Source organism: Hibiscus syriacus, unplaced genomic scaffold (assembly GCF_006381635.1).
Source record: "Hibiscus syriacus cultivar Baekdansim isolate YM2019G1 unplaced genomic scaffold, ASM638163v2 tig00005974_pilon, whole genome shotgun sequence".
Classification (NCBI taxonomy): Eukaryota; Viridiplantae; Streptophyta; class Magnoliopsida; order Malvales; family Malvaceae; genus Hibiscus; species Hibiscus syriacus.
This window is the reverse complement of record NW_024062076.1, coordinates 1748364-1761117: the sequence shown is the minus strand read 5'-3', so window position 1 is coordinate 1761117 and position 12754 is coordinate 1748364. Positions and strand designations below refer to the sequence as shown.

General features: G+C 33.9%; 1 pseudogene; it reads left to right on the top strand.

Annotated features, from left to right (window-relative positions):
- Positions 1-11040: 11040 nt before the first annotated feature.
- LOC120200515 lies at positions 11041-11212 on the top strand (annotated as a pseudogene).
- The last annotated feature ends 1542 nt before the right edge of the window (positions 11213-12754 follow it).

The window sequence follows — 12754 nt, the reverse complement described above, 5'->3', positions numbered from 1 at the left end:
TCGTCTCGAGATATTTAAATAATTGAACATCCTTATTCAAATTGAATATTGGTAAAGTAAATAATCAATTATTGTTCATTATGCTTTTAATTCACTTTATTCTTGCATGTCTTTTCCCGATTTGTTTTCAAAATAAAAACATTTGAATTGTTATTGAGAATAGTAATATCTTTTCATTTCGATCGGAGTAATAAATGATTGCTTTAAGGCATGAGAGGTCATTTATTCTCGGTTATAAATAATTTGATATTGTCGTTCTCTCTTAAATTAATATTGATTTTTAAGACGAAATAGCAATATCTTTTTATTTCAATTGGGGTAACAAATGACTGTTTTAATGCATGAAAGATAATTTATTATTGATTAAAAATCATTAGATATTATCGTTTTCATTGGAATCGATTTTGAATTTTAAGAGGAAATAGTAATATCTCTTAATTTCAATTGGGGTAATAAATTAATGTTTTAATGTACGAAAGGTCTATTATTCTCAATTGGAAAAACCCAGATAGAGCCTTACCCAAATCATAAGAATCTCGTGAGGAGAGTACACAAGGAAAAACCTTTTTGATCCTTTTAATTTTTGTAGTGCAATGTTTTATTCTCGAATAAATGTATGCGAACTAGAGATCATGCAGTTAGGTTTATTTATTCAAATAAATATGCGAACTATATGACATGAGGCTAGGATTTTCTATAAACAAAGCATGTGGGTAGAAATCATGTTTGGGTAAGATCTACTAAAGCATGATTAGGTAGCCAGCATGTGGGGTAGGTTTTATCGACAAATTATATTATGTTTGATTAATTCATTTATAAATACTGACCAATTTTCTCTTGTCCTTTTGTTTTATTTTGTTCTCATCTTGTATTTCACTATTCATCCCATCAGTGTTGATCCGTGACCGATGTCCATATAGAAGGATAATAATATAGAACGAAGAATTCAAAAAAAGGTAGAGAACAATGCAGACATTCTGAGATGGTCCGAGTAGTCCGAGCTAATGAATGGAGACATTTTACAGCCTGGGTATGTTTCAGATTTGATTAGGTGCACTCATATCAATGTTCGTCAAAATGATCTGAGCGAGCTGAGAGATATTTGGGGAAAGTGGGAAGCAATCGATAAGTAGTTGTTTTATCAACTCTATGGAGACATCTCGTATCTCTTAGATGTCCTGATTGACCGAAATTTGTTTAGAGCTCTAGCACAGTTCTAGAACCTCGCCTATAGTTGTTTCACTTTTGGCTGAGTGGACATGATACTTTCTATCGAGGAGTACCACGCCTTGATTCCTTGTCCAAGATTCTAAGTAAACAAGGTGTACACCAAGCCGCCAAATACTCATTCCTTCAAGAAGAAACTACTTCTGATAACTGGCATGAGTGAAGAGTGGGTTATAAAAGGCATCAAAAAGAAGGGAGACATCGAGTGCATTACCTGAACCTCTCTAAGAGAAGTGATTTACCATCATCGAGATAGAAGAAAAAAAATTGACTTGTTTGCTCAGGGTATTTATGGGCTAGTCATATTCCTGAAGGTTCTAGGGCATGTGGATGTATCAGTGGTAGAATTGTTCAAGAGACTAGACATGTATATGGATCTCGTTCTGGCTATCTTAGCAGAAACTTTTCGTTCCTTGATCTTTTACAGATGAGAATGAGAATTATGCTTCATAGGGTGTGCATCGTTGTTGGTAGTCTGGTTTCCATACCGTATGGGTTGAGGTAGTTTATTCCGATAACTTAAGATTTATCTGTGTCTGAGTTCGCTTTCAAATGAGAGCAGTACAAGAATAAAGTTAAAAGAGTTATCGATGCATGGAAGCACACTCGTAGAGTAAATCTCTTTACCTTCGACTTAAGGTTGTCACAAGATTATGAGGAGTGGAGAAGCAACAGAGTTAATGATAATATCCCGTTGGTCAATCCCGAAAATACTCAGCCTATGGAAGAATATCTCAGAGTGGTGCCATCTCCACTAGAATAATCTAGACTTTATTTTGGGACCGATAGGAAATAGTAGAAGGAGACGTTATAGAGCTTTGAGGATGAGTCATACCAGAGAAGCTTAGAAATCGATATCCAAAAGGGTCGAGATAACCAGATTGAAAAAGTAGAGAAACAACTCAGATTGGATTTCGATGATCTCCAGTTATCTTACCAGTGAATGGTCAAGTCTCAGATGGCCACTAGATCAAGTAAATCTTCAAATTAGTGGAGATAGGAGGTAGCGAGTTTAGAAAGAGAAGTTGGGGGCAACAGTGAAGAGCTTAAGCAGAGCAGACATCAGGCGAAACTACTTTTGAAAGAAAAGAGTGCACTGGAGCAACAGTTACAAGAGAGTCGGGCCCAGAATGAGAAATTGAAAGGAATAACCTTAAGTGTAGAGTCAACCTTGTGATGGTATCGAAGTTGAGAAAGTAGTTCAAACCGTGTGAAAATTGAAAACTTGAAGAAACGTGTGAATGAACTCGAGACCATGGTTCAATATCTTCATAGAGGAGCAAGTGAACTTAAAATAGTTCTCTACGAAAGAATTATACAGTGGTGTCATCGTTGAGAATAGGCTCAGTGGAGAGTTAAGTAAAGGGACGACCTCAATGCGAGCTACCTACAGCATGCTCAAAGAGTGGCTCAGTACTTGGTTGACTTATCACATGAAACTGAGGCTGTAAGCGAAAGGTTAAAGCCCGAGACTGAAGAAGCTCAGAGGATTTTAAATTTACTGGGGCACATGCAGAAATTAAGAGATCACTCAGAATTATCTATCATATGTTTATGTCTTGTAACCAAACTTCGTTTCTAATATAAAAAGTTGTTCGAAGGAATCGTTCCAGAATCAACACCTTGCATTGCATTTACATTCCATCCATATTGCATTTACCTTTTCGCATTCCATTTTATTCATTAATAGTCATATTTTTCACTTCATTAAAAAATACCAATATTAACAAAAGGATATTGTGGCAGAGTTTCTAAAAGCCAATTGAAGTTCTTGGGCATGTTTCTGGAAATATCGAAAGTAATTAATGAAATATTAGCACATGTTAGTAGGATCGAGAAAATCTAGTAGCAACTCATAAAGAACCAACAAGAAATGATTGATGAAGAAAGAAAGTTCCAAGTTGAGTTTAAGGAAAATATGTCCAAGTTGATGAGCAGATGGTTACGGTAATGTATGGGGAGAAATCGTCAGAGAACCCTATTATTGCAAAAAAAAAGATGAAGACTTTGAGTGAAAATCTAAATGTTAGTAGTGCAGCCAATGCGATGGTAGCAAGTAATCAAGAACCTGTTAGGGAATGTGGTAATCCAAGTCAACTCCAAAAATCAGGTACGATTTCAAAAAATGTGGCAGAGATCATTATGGGAAAAGCAAAAGTTGAGGGTGAAATTTCTAACACAAAATTTGAGTCTGACTCAAAGAAGAGAGGCGTAGAGGAAGTTCAAATGAAGTAAAGAAGGCTAAAAAGAACATAAAGAAAAAGAAGAGGATACCTCTCATTCCGATTCCAATCTCATATTCAGACTTGTTACCCTTTCTCTTCGAAAGTGGCCTCCTAACGTCTATTCCTCCAAGACCTAATACTTCTTTGCATCCAGATTGGCAAGGTTTCAAAAAATCATGTGGCTATCATTCTAGAGAATTTAGCCACTCTACATAAAGTTGTGTAGTCAAGATATTAAAAGTTCAAAACCTCATCATGGAAGGGTTGTTATGCTTTGAGGATGGAAAACCTAAGCTCCCCAAAAGCTCAAAACTTGTCGATGAAGGGAGATCTGCAAACCAATGTCTTTCCCAAGACGTTAGTAAAAAGTTAAACCTTCAAAATAAATGTCTCAATGATCAGTCATAAGGTCTTCAAGATGGTCATAATAATGGCAATGAGAAAGTTAGGTCAAAAGATATTCTACTCAATATTCCATCATTTTCGTACAACAAGTTATATCCCAAGTTGCTCCAAGCCCAATTGATTGCTCCATGTATGGCTAAGCCTATGTTTCCCCTAATATGAGTTGGTATAATGAGAAAGTTTCTTGTGAATATCACGTCGGAGCCCGAGGTCACTTCAACGAGAATTGTAGGAACTTCAAGCGACAAGTCCAAAATCTTTTGGCTCATGGAGTTATAGAGGTGGATGTTAACATCCGGTCTGTTTTGGTCAGACAATTGGGATTCAACCCCTATAATCGAGTTGATGGGGTCAAAATGAGTGAAGTATATATAGAAGAGGGCGTTAAAAGGGAAACAAGCAAAATCAAGGAAGGTGAGGTTTGTGAGGAAGAAATAAAGGATTCAACCCTCGAGATATCTCTGATGCTAAAAAAGGATAAAGAGGTGGGAAATGATGAGAAAGAAGTTAAAATAGAGGTAATATGAGACTAGCGGTAAAAGATGCTTGGAAAAATACGACCCTCGGGGGTTTTCATATGCCTATTTATGACTTACTATCCTCATTAATCAAGAGTCAATACATCGCTCCAAGGCCTTTAAGAGTCAAGACTAACCCATCTACGTATGGCTATGACTTGAATAATGCTTGTGATTTTCATTTGGGGTCATTGGGACATCACACTGACAAGTGCATACCATTTTTGGAAGAGATAGAAAAGATCATTGATAAGAGAGTCCTGACAATAGAAATGATCGAGATATGGGGGAGAAAGTGAGGGTAAAGACCTTAATCCAATTGGATACCTACCATTCTAGGAGAAATAGGGCATCCTAGCTGAACAAGTGAATGTCGTTCTCTACCACAGTCGCATCTTATGTTTGTAGCATCTTGTTTGAACTTATTTTTTCTATTTTTTCATCTTTCTTTTTGTAAGGATATTTAAATGAATTTATGTTACTTTAAAGATGGTGAACATTGAATCAAATTTGCAATTTTGAAATTATTTGAATATCAACTGAATTAAAAATTCTTTAAATGATTAGAGTTATGGATCTTTAAGAAAGTGAAAGGATTTAAAACTGATAAAACAAGGACCCATGACCTTACCCCAGAAGATACACTAGAACACCATACCCTTCTCTTGCAGGGACCAAGCTAGCCTTATCTCCGCATGAAGAGATAATTAAGGGCTTGAGTTCAGGTATGTAAAGATGTGAACAAAATGGGGCATCTTGCACATAAGATTGTAAATCTGATTAGTTTCTACTTTTGTTGATGGCGTTCAATGATGATCGTGATCTTCACATATGGAATAGTCAAATAGGTGAATCTAGTTTAGGTTAGTTGCTTGGAAACTGAACTCTAAGGATGAGATTTTCTGACTTTCAAGAAAATCTAGACTATAACAGGTTCTTCTTGACAAGATTAATAAATTGAATCCATATACCCATAATGTAATTATATATGTATACAATAAAGCTTGAGCTATACCTCTGAAGAAATTGGTTAAACACCTCGACTTTATGGATATATTTAGCTAGCCCGATAAAGGCGATTATAATATATATACAATAAAGCTAAATTTAGCTAGCCAAACAATGGTCAATTAGATCGAATTTACTAAATAAGGAGTTTCGGTAAAGATTGACTAAGGGAGTTAAGGAACATTTGTTATAGTCAATTTCACACGAGCACTCAGGAATTTCATTTTTAGACCGATATTTATGCACTGCCTTTGTTATAGGATTCTACAAAGATTGAACAATTGAAAGATTTCAAAGAATTGAAATAAAAGTGTCTAAAAGATTTAGCAATTGATTATGCTAGTTGCGACATTTTGTTTGCACCCAATTAAATGCCAAGCCAGAAACAAAGGATATGTATAATATTCCAAAGAGTATGGACAAGAAGAAGGAATTAATGGCTGAAACATTAGAAAATAGGAAACCAACCCATCAATTTTGACACTTGTCAAAGATATATAACTTTGAAAATATTAAAGAGTTGTTGATTCTTTTGATATTCTGTGAACTCATGTTTATGATTTGATACCATTGTGAGCCTGAATTAAGTGGAAATATTTTACAAAATTATTTCATTCTTTGATTTCTAAAATAAAAGAAATGAGAAAAACATTTTCATACAGGACAGTCTCAAATACAAAAGGTCCTTGAAGCATGTGAGGCCTATTCTACCTCTATTGGAGAAAAAGAATAAGCAGTCCCAGAATAATGAAGAATTCCACAATATTGAAAGCATATAGTCCGAAAGATCAGAAGGGATGGAGGATAAAACTTGTGACACTTCCTTGTGACGTTGTCGATAGCCCGTCAAGAAGCAGATGATCGCCTTATTTGAAAGAGGGAACATATCCTAGCTCATGGTAGAATGCAAAAGTGAGACCAATCAAGGATGAAATTTTCTCACTCAAATAGGGACGAGTCATGAAAATGCCCACTTTGGGGAATGACCATACACCTAGATCATATGGAGATAACAAGGTTCAGACCGAAACGACATTGAGAATGAGACTCACAACTTGAAGTGTCAGGGGCAGACCTTGAATATGAGCAGAGCTTACCTTGTAAAGCAAATCAGTCAAACATCAACTAACAGTAGAATCCCGAAAAAATAACTCTGACAGCGCAATTGAGTCAAGGACACAAAATGGCATCAGGGTCATATTTCCAACCGTAGCATGAATTGAAGAAATGAAATATTTCTTCTGAGACTTTAATGCAAATGAGACGCAAAGAAGACACAAAGACATAAAATGATCAGATGGCTCTTCAAAGTTGCAAGTTTGAAATCATAAGTTGCTACATTGATATCTGAGTAAACCCTATAGAGGAATGATCAAGAGGAAAAAGGCATGGTTCTCTATTTTGGAGTAAGAGGAAAATTGAATCAACATTTGAGCATGCATGAAAACATCATTTGCATAAAAGAAAATACATTACATTGCATTCGCATTTTACACATAAACATATTTTTACAGATCTTTCAATGAAAAGAGAAGATTCATGATATCAAAATCCCAACAAGTGGAAGCTAGAATTAAAACCTCCAATGTAGATAATCATATTTAGAGAGGCAGACTCCCATATTTGGGGCCTGCGAGACAAGTTTCCACAAGAAAAATAGATTTTCAAAGATTATATTGAAAACCAAATCTTCAAGTATGATCTTTTAAATTTTCAAGCATATACTAGCAAGTGGTAATGTTTAATTTTCAGATTTCATATTCTCGAAGACAAGATAAGCGAATCAAACTCGATTCAATCTTCCTTGAGTAAAAGTGGAATGAATCAACATCCCCATATCTTATTTTCCCTCAAGAAGAAGCAAAACAGATCCATCTTTTTCAAGATTTGATATTCCTTGAGTGATAGTGGAACAAGTCTGCCTCGATTCAATCTTCCTTGAGTAATAGTGGAATGAATCAACTTCCCCATATCTAATTTTCCCTCAAGAAGAAGCAAAACAAATCTATCTCTTTCAAGATTTGATATTCTCTGAGTAACAATGGAACAAGTTTATTCAATCTTCCCTGAGTAACAGTGGAATGAATCAATGTCCTCAAATCTGATTTTCCCTCAAGAAGAAGCGGAACATATCCATATCTTTCAAGATTTGATATTCTCAGAGTAACAGTGGAACAAGTCTGCCTTGATTCAAACTTCCTTAAGTAACAGTGGAATGAATCAACATCCCCAAATTTGATTTTCCCTCAAGATGAAGCAGAACATATTCCACTTATTGAAGTTTTGATATTCCCTTAGTGACAGGTGAACAAGTCTGCCTCGATTCAATATTCTCTGAGTAACAGTGGAATGAATCAACGTCACAATATCTGATATTCCCTCAAGAAGAAGTAAAATAGATCTCTCTATTTCAAGATTTGATATTCTCTTAGTGATAGTGGAACAAGTATGCATCGATTCAATCTTCCATTAAGTAGAAGCGAAACAGATCTCTGATCATACTTCAAAGCATGAAGTCGACCGGACAAAAACTCATTGTCTCCTCGTTTTGCCCTATTCTCGTGAACACAAGGATGGAAAAGAGGGGCAGCTGTCGATAATGGTTTTTTTCTGGTTTTCTATTATTATTATTATTATTATTATTATTTAATTTTTATTTTGTTTTTACATACAAAAAAAAAACAGGCCCAATCAGGCCACCAATCAAACCTGACCCAAAAGTAAATTGGTCCAGTACCAAACACCCAACTTCAGGACCAAACCCATGCCCAATCCTACCCAACTAGGGGTTTTCTGAAACCTTAATATAACATAGTCATCACCAGCCACTGTTGCCACTGGGGCCAGCCAGATTCGTGGCCACTAGAGCCAACCAAGTCTACCACCTATCTCCACCAGTTGGCTTCTACCATTTTTGGCACCAATCGAGCCCCCTGTCATGTCAAAAACCCTAAGTCAACAAGCAAGTAAGACCAAAGCAAGAACCACATGCAAAATCATTTATATGCAATCATTTTATATAAAAAACTATTAAAAATCTATAAATTTGGGGTTATAAAACCCTGAACAAATCTTGTAATCTAGGTTCCACTTTTCAAAAAGGCAAATAAAAATAAAATAAAGTTTAAAGCTTTTCGAGAGGTTTTTTTTATGTTTATAGTTTCGATTAATCGAAAAAGAAATCTTCCAAATGAAAAATCAAAACAAAAGAGTGGTCGAGTAGCTTACCTAAAGAGGAGAATCAAACCAGGGCCAGTTCGTCTTCGTCGGAGTGCGTGAGAACCAAAGGGTCGGGGCTTGATTTAGGGCTATTTAGGGTCTTTTAGGTAGTTTTTAGGCTTATATATTCACATAGGAGTGTAGATTTGGGTTTGGAGAATGTTTTGGGTCATTTTGGGATTTTCAGCCACCTTGTGCAATGGTCAGACGACGGCTAGAGGGCGAGTGATGGCGGCCGTTAGTGGGTCGGTCGAAGGCTTAAAGAGAAAAAAAGAGAAAAGGTTTTTTTAAATATCGGTTGCAAATGATTTTAAAAAACACAAAAGTTGAATTTATAAAGGAAGTTTCAGGGAAAATTTTTGTTTAGTCCCCAATATTTAGCGCCTTTTTATAAAAAGGTCATGTGTAGAGACATGTTTCATAATTTGCCCATTTATGTTTATGCTTTATAATTTTTTGTTTAATTATTGTTTAGTCCCCCTAGTTTAGTCGTGTTTTTTCATGTTAGTCACCTTTATGGACTATTTTGTGATTTACCTATTTTTATGCATGATATGTATTTTTAGGGTTATTTACCTTTTAGTCCTTGTATGTTTATTTTTTTCATTTTAGTCTTGTGTAATGACTATTTAGTTTTTTAAATATTTAGGGGTCGATTTACTAATTTACCCTTTTTATTTCGAATGTTTATTTTAGGCTAAAATAAATATAATATTTAGGAAATATTCCCTGAAGTTTCTATATGTGTATATTTTGAACCCCAAATAAGTTTTTTTATTTATTTTAATTTGTCCATGTAATTTTAATTTATTTTAATTTAGCCCCATGTTTTATTTATTTTTTATTCCTTGTAATTTGATCACTTAATATTGAAAATGTTCATTTTATTCTTTTGTATACTTTATTTTGTTCTAATTTTGGCATTATAGTTTGATTATTTATGTTTTAGTCCTACTTTTATTTTTATTTTTGCATATTGCTTGCATATTAATGCATTATAGTCCTAATTAATTTTGTATGATACCCTCATAAGCATCACTTGACTCGATTCGAAATAAATTGACTAAGGGTAATATTCGATCATTTTAATATTATCGTAAAATGTTGTCTTAACGTATAAGAATGTTATTTTCGATAATTTTAAAATGAAAGTCTATCCCATTTAGTGAAACGAATTAAATCGAATTCATTTTAAAATTTTGGGATCGGGAAAAGATCATGTTCTTTTAATTAAATTCATCGAGAAAAGACATTTAGATCGAATCTAAGGTCTCGCCTCGAGATATTTAAATAATTGAACATCATTATTCTCATTAAATATTGGTAAAGTAAATAATCAATTACTTGTTTGTTATGCTTTTAATTCGCTTTATTTTTGCATGTGTTTTCCCGATATGTTTTCAAAATAAATACATTTGAATCGATATTGAGAATATTAATATCTTTTCATTTCAGTCGGAGTAATAAATGGCTGCTTTAAGGCATGAGAGGTCATTTATTCTCTATTGGAAATAATTTGATATTGTCGTTTTCTCTCGAATTAATATTGATTTTTAAGATGAAATAGTAATATCTTTTTATTTCAATTGGGGTAGCAGATGATTGTTTTAATGCACGAAAGGTCATTTATTCTCGATTGGAAATAATTAGATATTATAGTTTTCACTCTTAAAATTATTTTGGGTGTTGTTATTTTGAATTAAAAGTGAACTTTAGAATGAAATTTTAATATTTCTTTATTTCGATTGGAGTAAGAATTGATTGCTTTAAGGTATGACAAATTGATTTTTCTCGACAGGAAATAATTAAATATTATTATGTTTCATCCAAAAATGCAAAGAATGTTATTTTTAGGGGATCTTAAATTAATTAGACCCGAACTTGTAAATTTCATTGCAAAGACAATTAATTAATCGATTAGGCACCAATCTAGGGTGATGTGGGGGTGTTAATCCTTCCCCACGCATAATCGACTCCCAAACATGAATTTTAGTAACGCATACCGCAAGTTTTGTCATTTTAATTAAAGTTAATATTTTATTAAAATGGAAAATACATTTTTGGCTTCCCAATCACACCTTAATCTAAGATTGGTGGTCACTCCTCGAACCATATTTTTTTATTTAACGATCATCAAAAAATATTTCGAAACGAGACCCCCTTTCCCTCCCTCTAGAAAAAATCATTTCGGCAGTAAATATGAAATAACATGTGGTTGAGGTTGTTGATATTGTAACCATGAAGAGAATGGTTTTGGCAAAGATTAATTATCTCCAACTAAACTGCTTTATGCGAGAATTGCCTTTAAAACCAAAGTTGTTTGTTTCCAGAAGCAGCTTACAAATGAGATGTTGCATGTAACGTCCCACATGGTTGAGATATGAAGGGATGCAGCGAGAAGCTGCTTATAAAACCAACGGGCTTGAACATTGCAAAGCATACCTTTCTAGGACTTTTGGCTAAGATCAAGTTTAGTATATGTTCTTATCAATTTTATATCTGATACGTGGGCCAATGGTCCACACGATAGGTCCACCACAGTATCTTGCTACTGGGACTCTCGAGCGTCGCCCTAGCGTTGCACTATTGCTCGGTCCTGGTGCATCCCACCCAATCCAAAATTTAATGTTTCTATTCCATTTTTTAGTATGAAAACCATGCCTCTTTAGTTTTACTAGTTTAATGTTTAAACTATATTTTGGTACTTTAAATTTTAAATTATTTCTTTTTTTGTTGTCGTTTTTAAACCATGTAACTTTCTACTCTCAATATGATTGCCCCCTTAGTTTAAGAATCATTTCATTCAGTCACCATGATACCTCAAAATTGGGGGTTGAATTATCAAATTTATGTGTCAGGAGGGTTTCATTACAAATTAAGTTTATAACACCCAATATTCGATCGGGGCAGTCCGACCTTGTTACCAACTGTTACATTAGTCACTGGAGTGACCTTGTACAAAATCATTGCTAAAAATCTCATTCGATTCATCACTACAACCAATAAATTTTATCGACAACTCATATAGACACTTTTTGTGCCACTTTAACAACTAGTGTTGCACATGTATTTAAACCTTCCATGTACCATATCATATACCATATAGATGCATCAAAAATAGTGAACACAATTCAAATCAAATGTTGGAAATTTATCGACAAAAGTTCCTGATGCTAATTGTTAAGAAATTACCGATCGTACATCTCTAAAAAGTACAAACTTTTAATTAAACCAATGAACATCGACAAAAATTTCACGAGAACCTATAATAGGGGATTATCCTACTCCTATGTTTCTAAATAAAATAAGGTTTGTGCAAACCCGCAGCCGAATCCTACACTTACGAAAACAATGAGCAACTAACAACAACAACTTCAATGCACGACCACCTCTCCTTTCCAATTGCTAGAGGAAGCCACCAACGAATCTTGAGCTTCAAGAACACATCAGAATGCACCAATAACAACAAAACTGGTTGGAAGTTCAACTTAAATCATGTACCAAACAAGACTCCAAATTTAACTACAAAACATGACGAATCCATTTCGTACCGACGATTTCTTAACTTAACTGATTCATTTTATACCACCAACAACAACACCTAAAAGCGTTATTAATATCATCAAGAATCTATAACTTCAACACTAAATCACCATATTAAACATATAAAGTTTCTTAATTCTATCGAGACTTAATTTTCAGAATTTCAAGGACAAAACATCAATATGATACAAAAATCGGTATTAATTCCGTTATACCATTAGCCCACATATTTTACACTTGAACGAAAGCAATGTAGTTAAAATTCAACTTTAGTTATGATTTTGTTAAACTAAATTAAATCCAATATATTATTATTAATTATTAAAATAAGGTATATAAAATAGATATATTTTGTAATTAAAACAAAATTTTAAAATAAGAATTTAACTACATAATCACAAAAAGGAATAATGCTTTTGGAGCGTCAATTTTGGTCCTCATTTTAAAATATTCCTTAACTTAGTTTCGTAAACCAAGTTAACATATTTCAATAATAAATTCAAAATTCAAAATATTTTATTCTTCATGGATTTTGCTTTCTAAAATATTTTTCTGAATTAATATTGAAAACACGTTTTTCCCCCAACAAACGATATGGTATTTGATAAC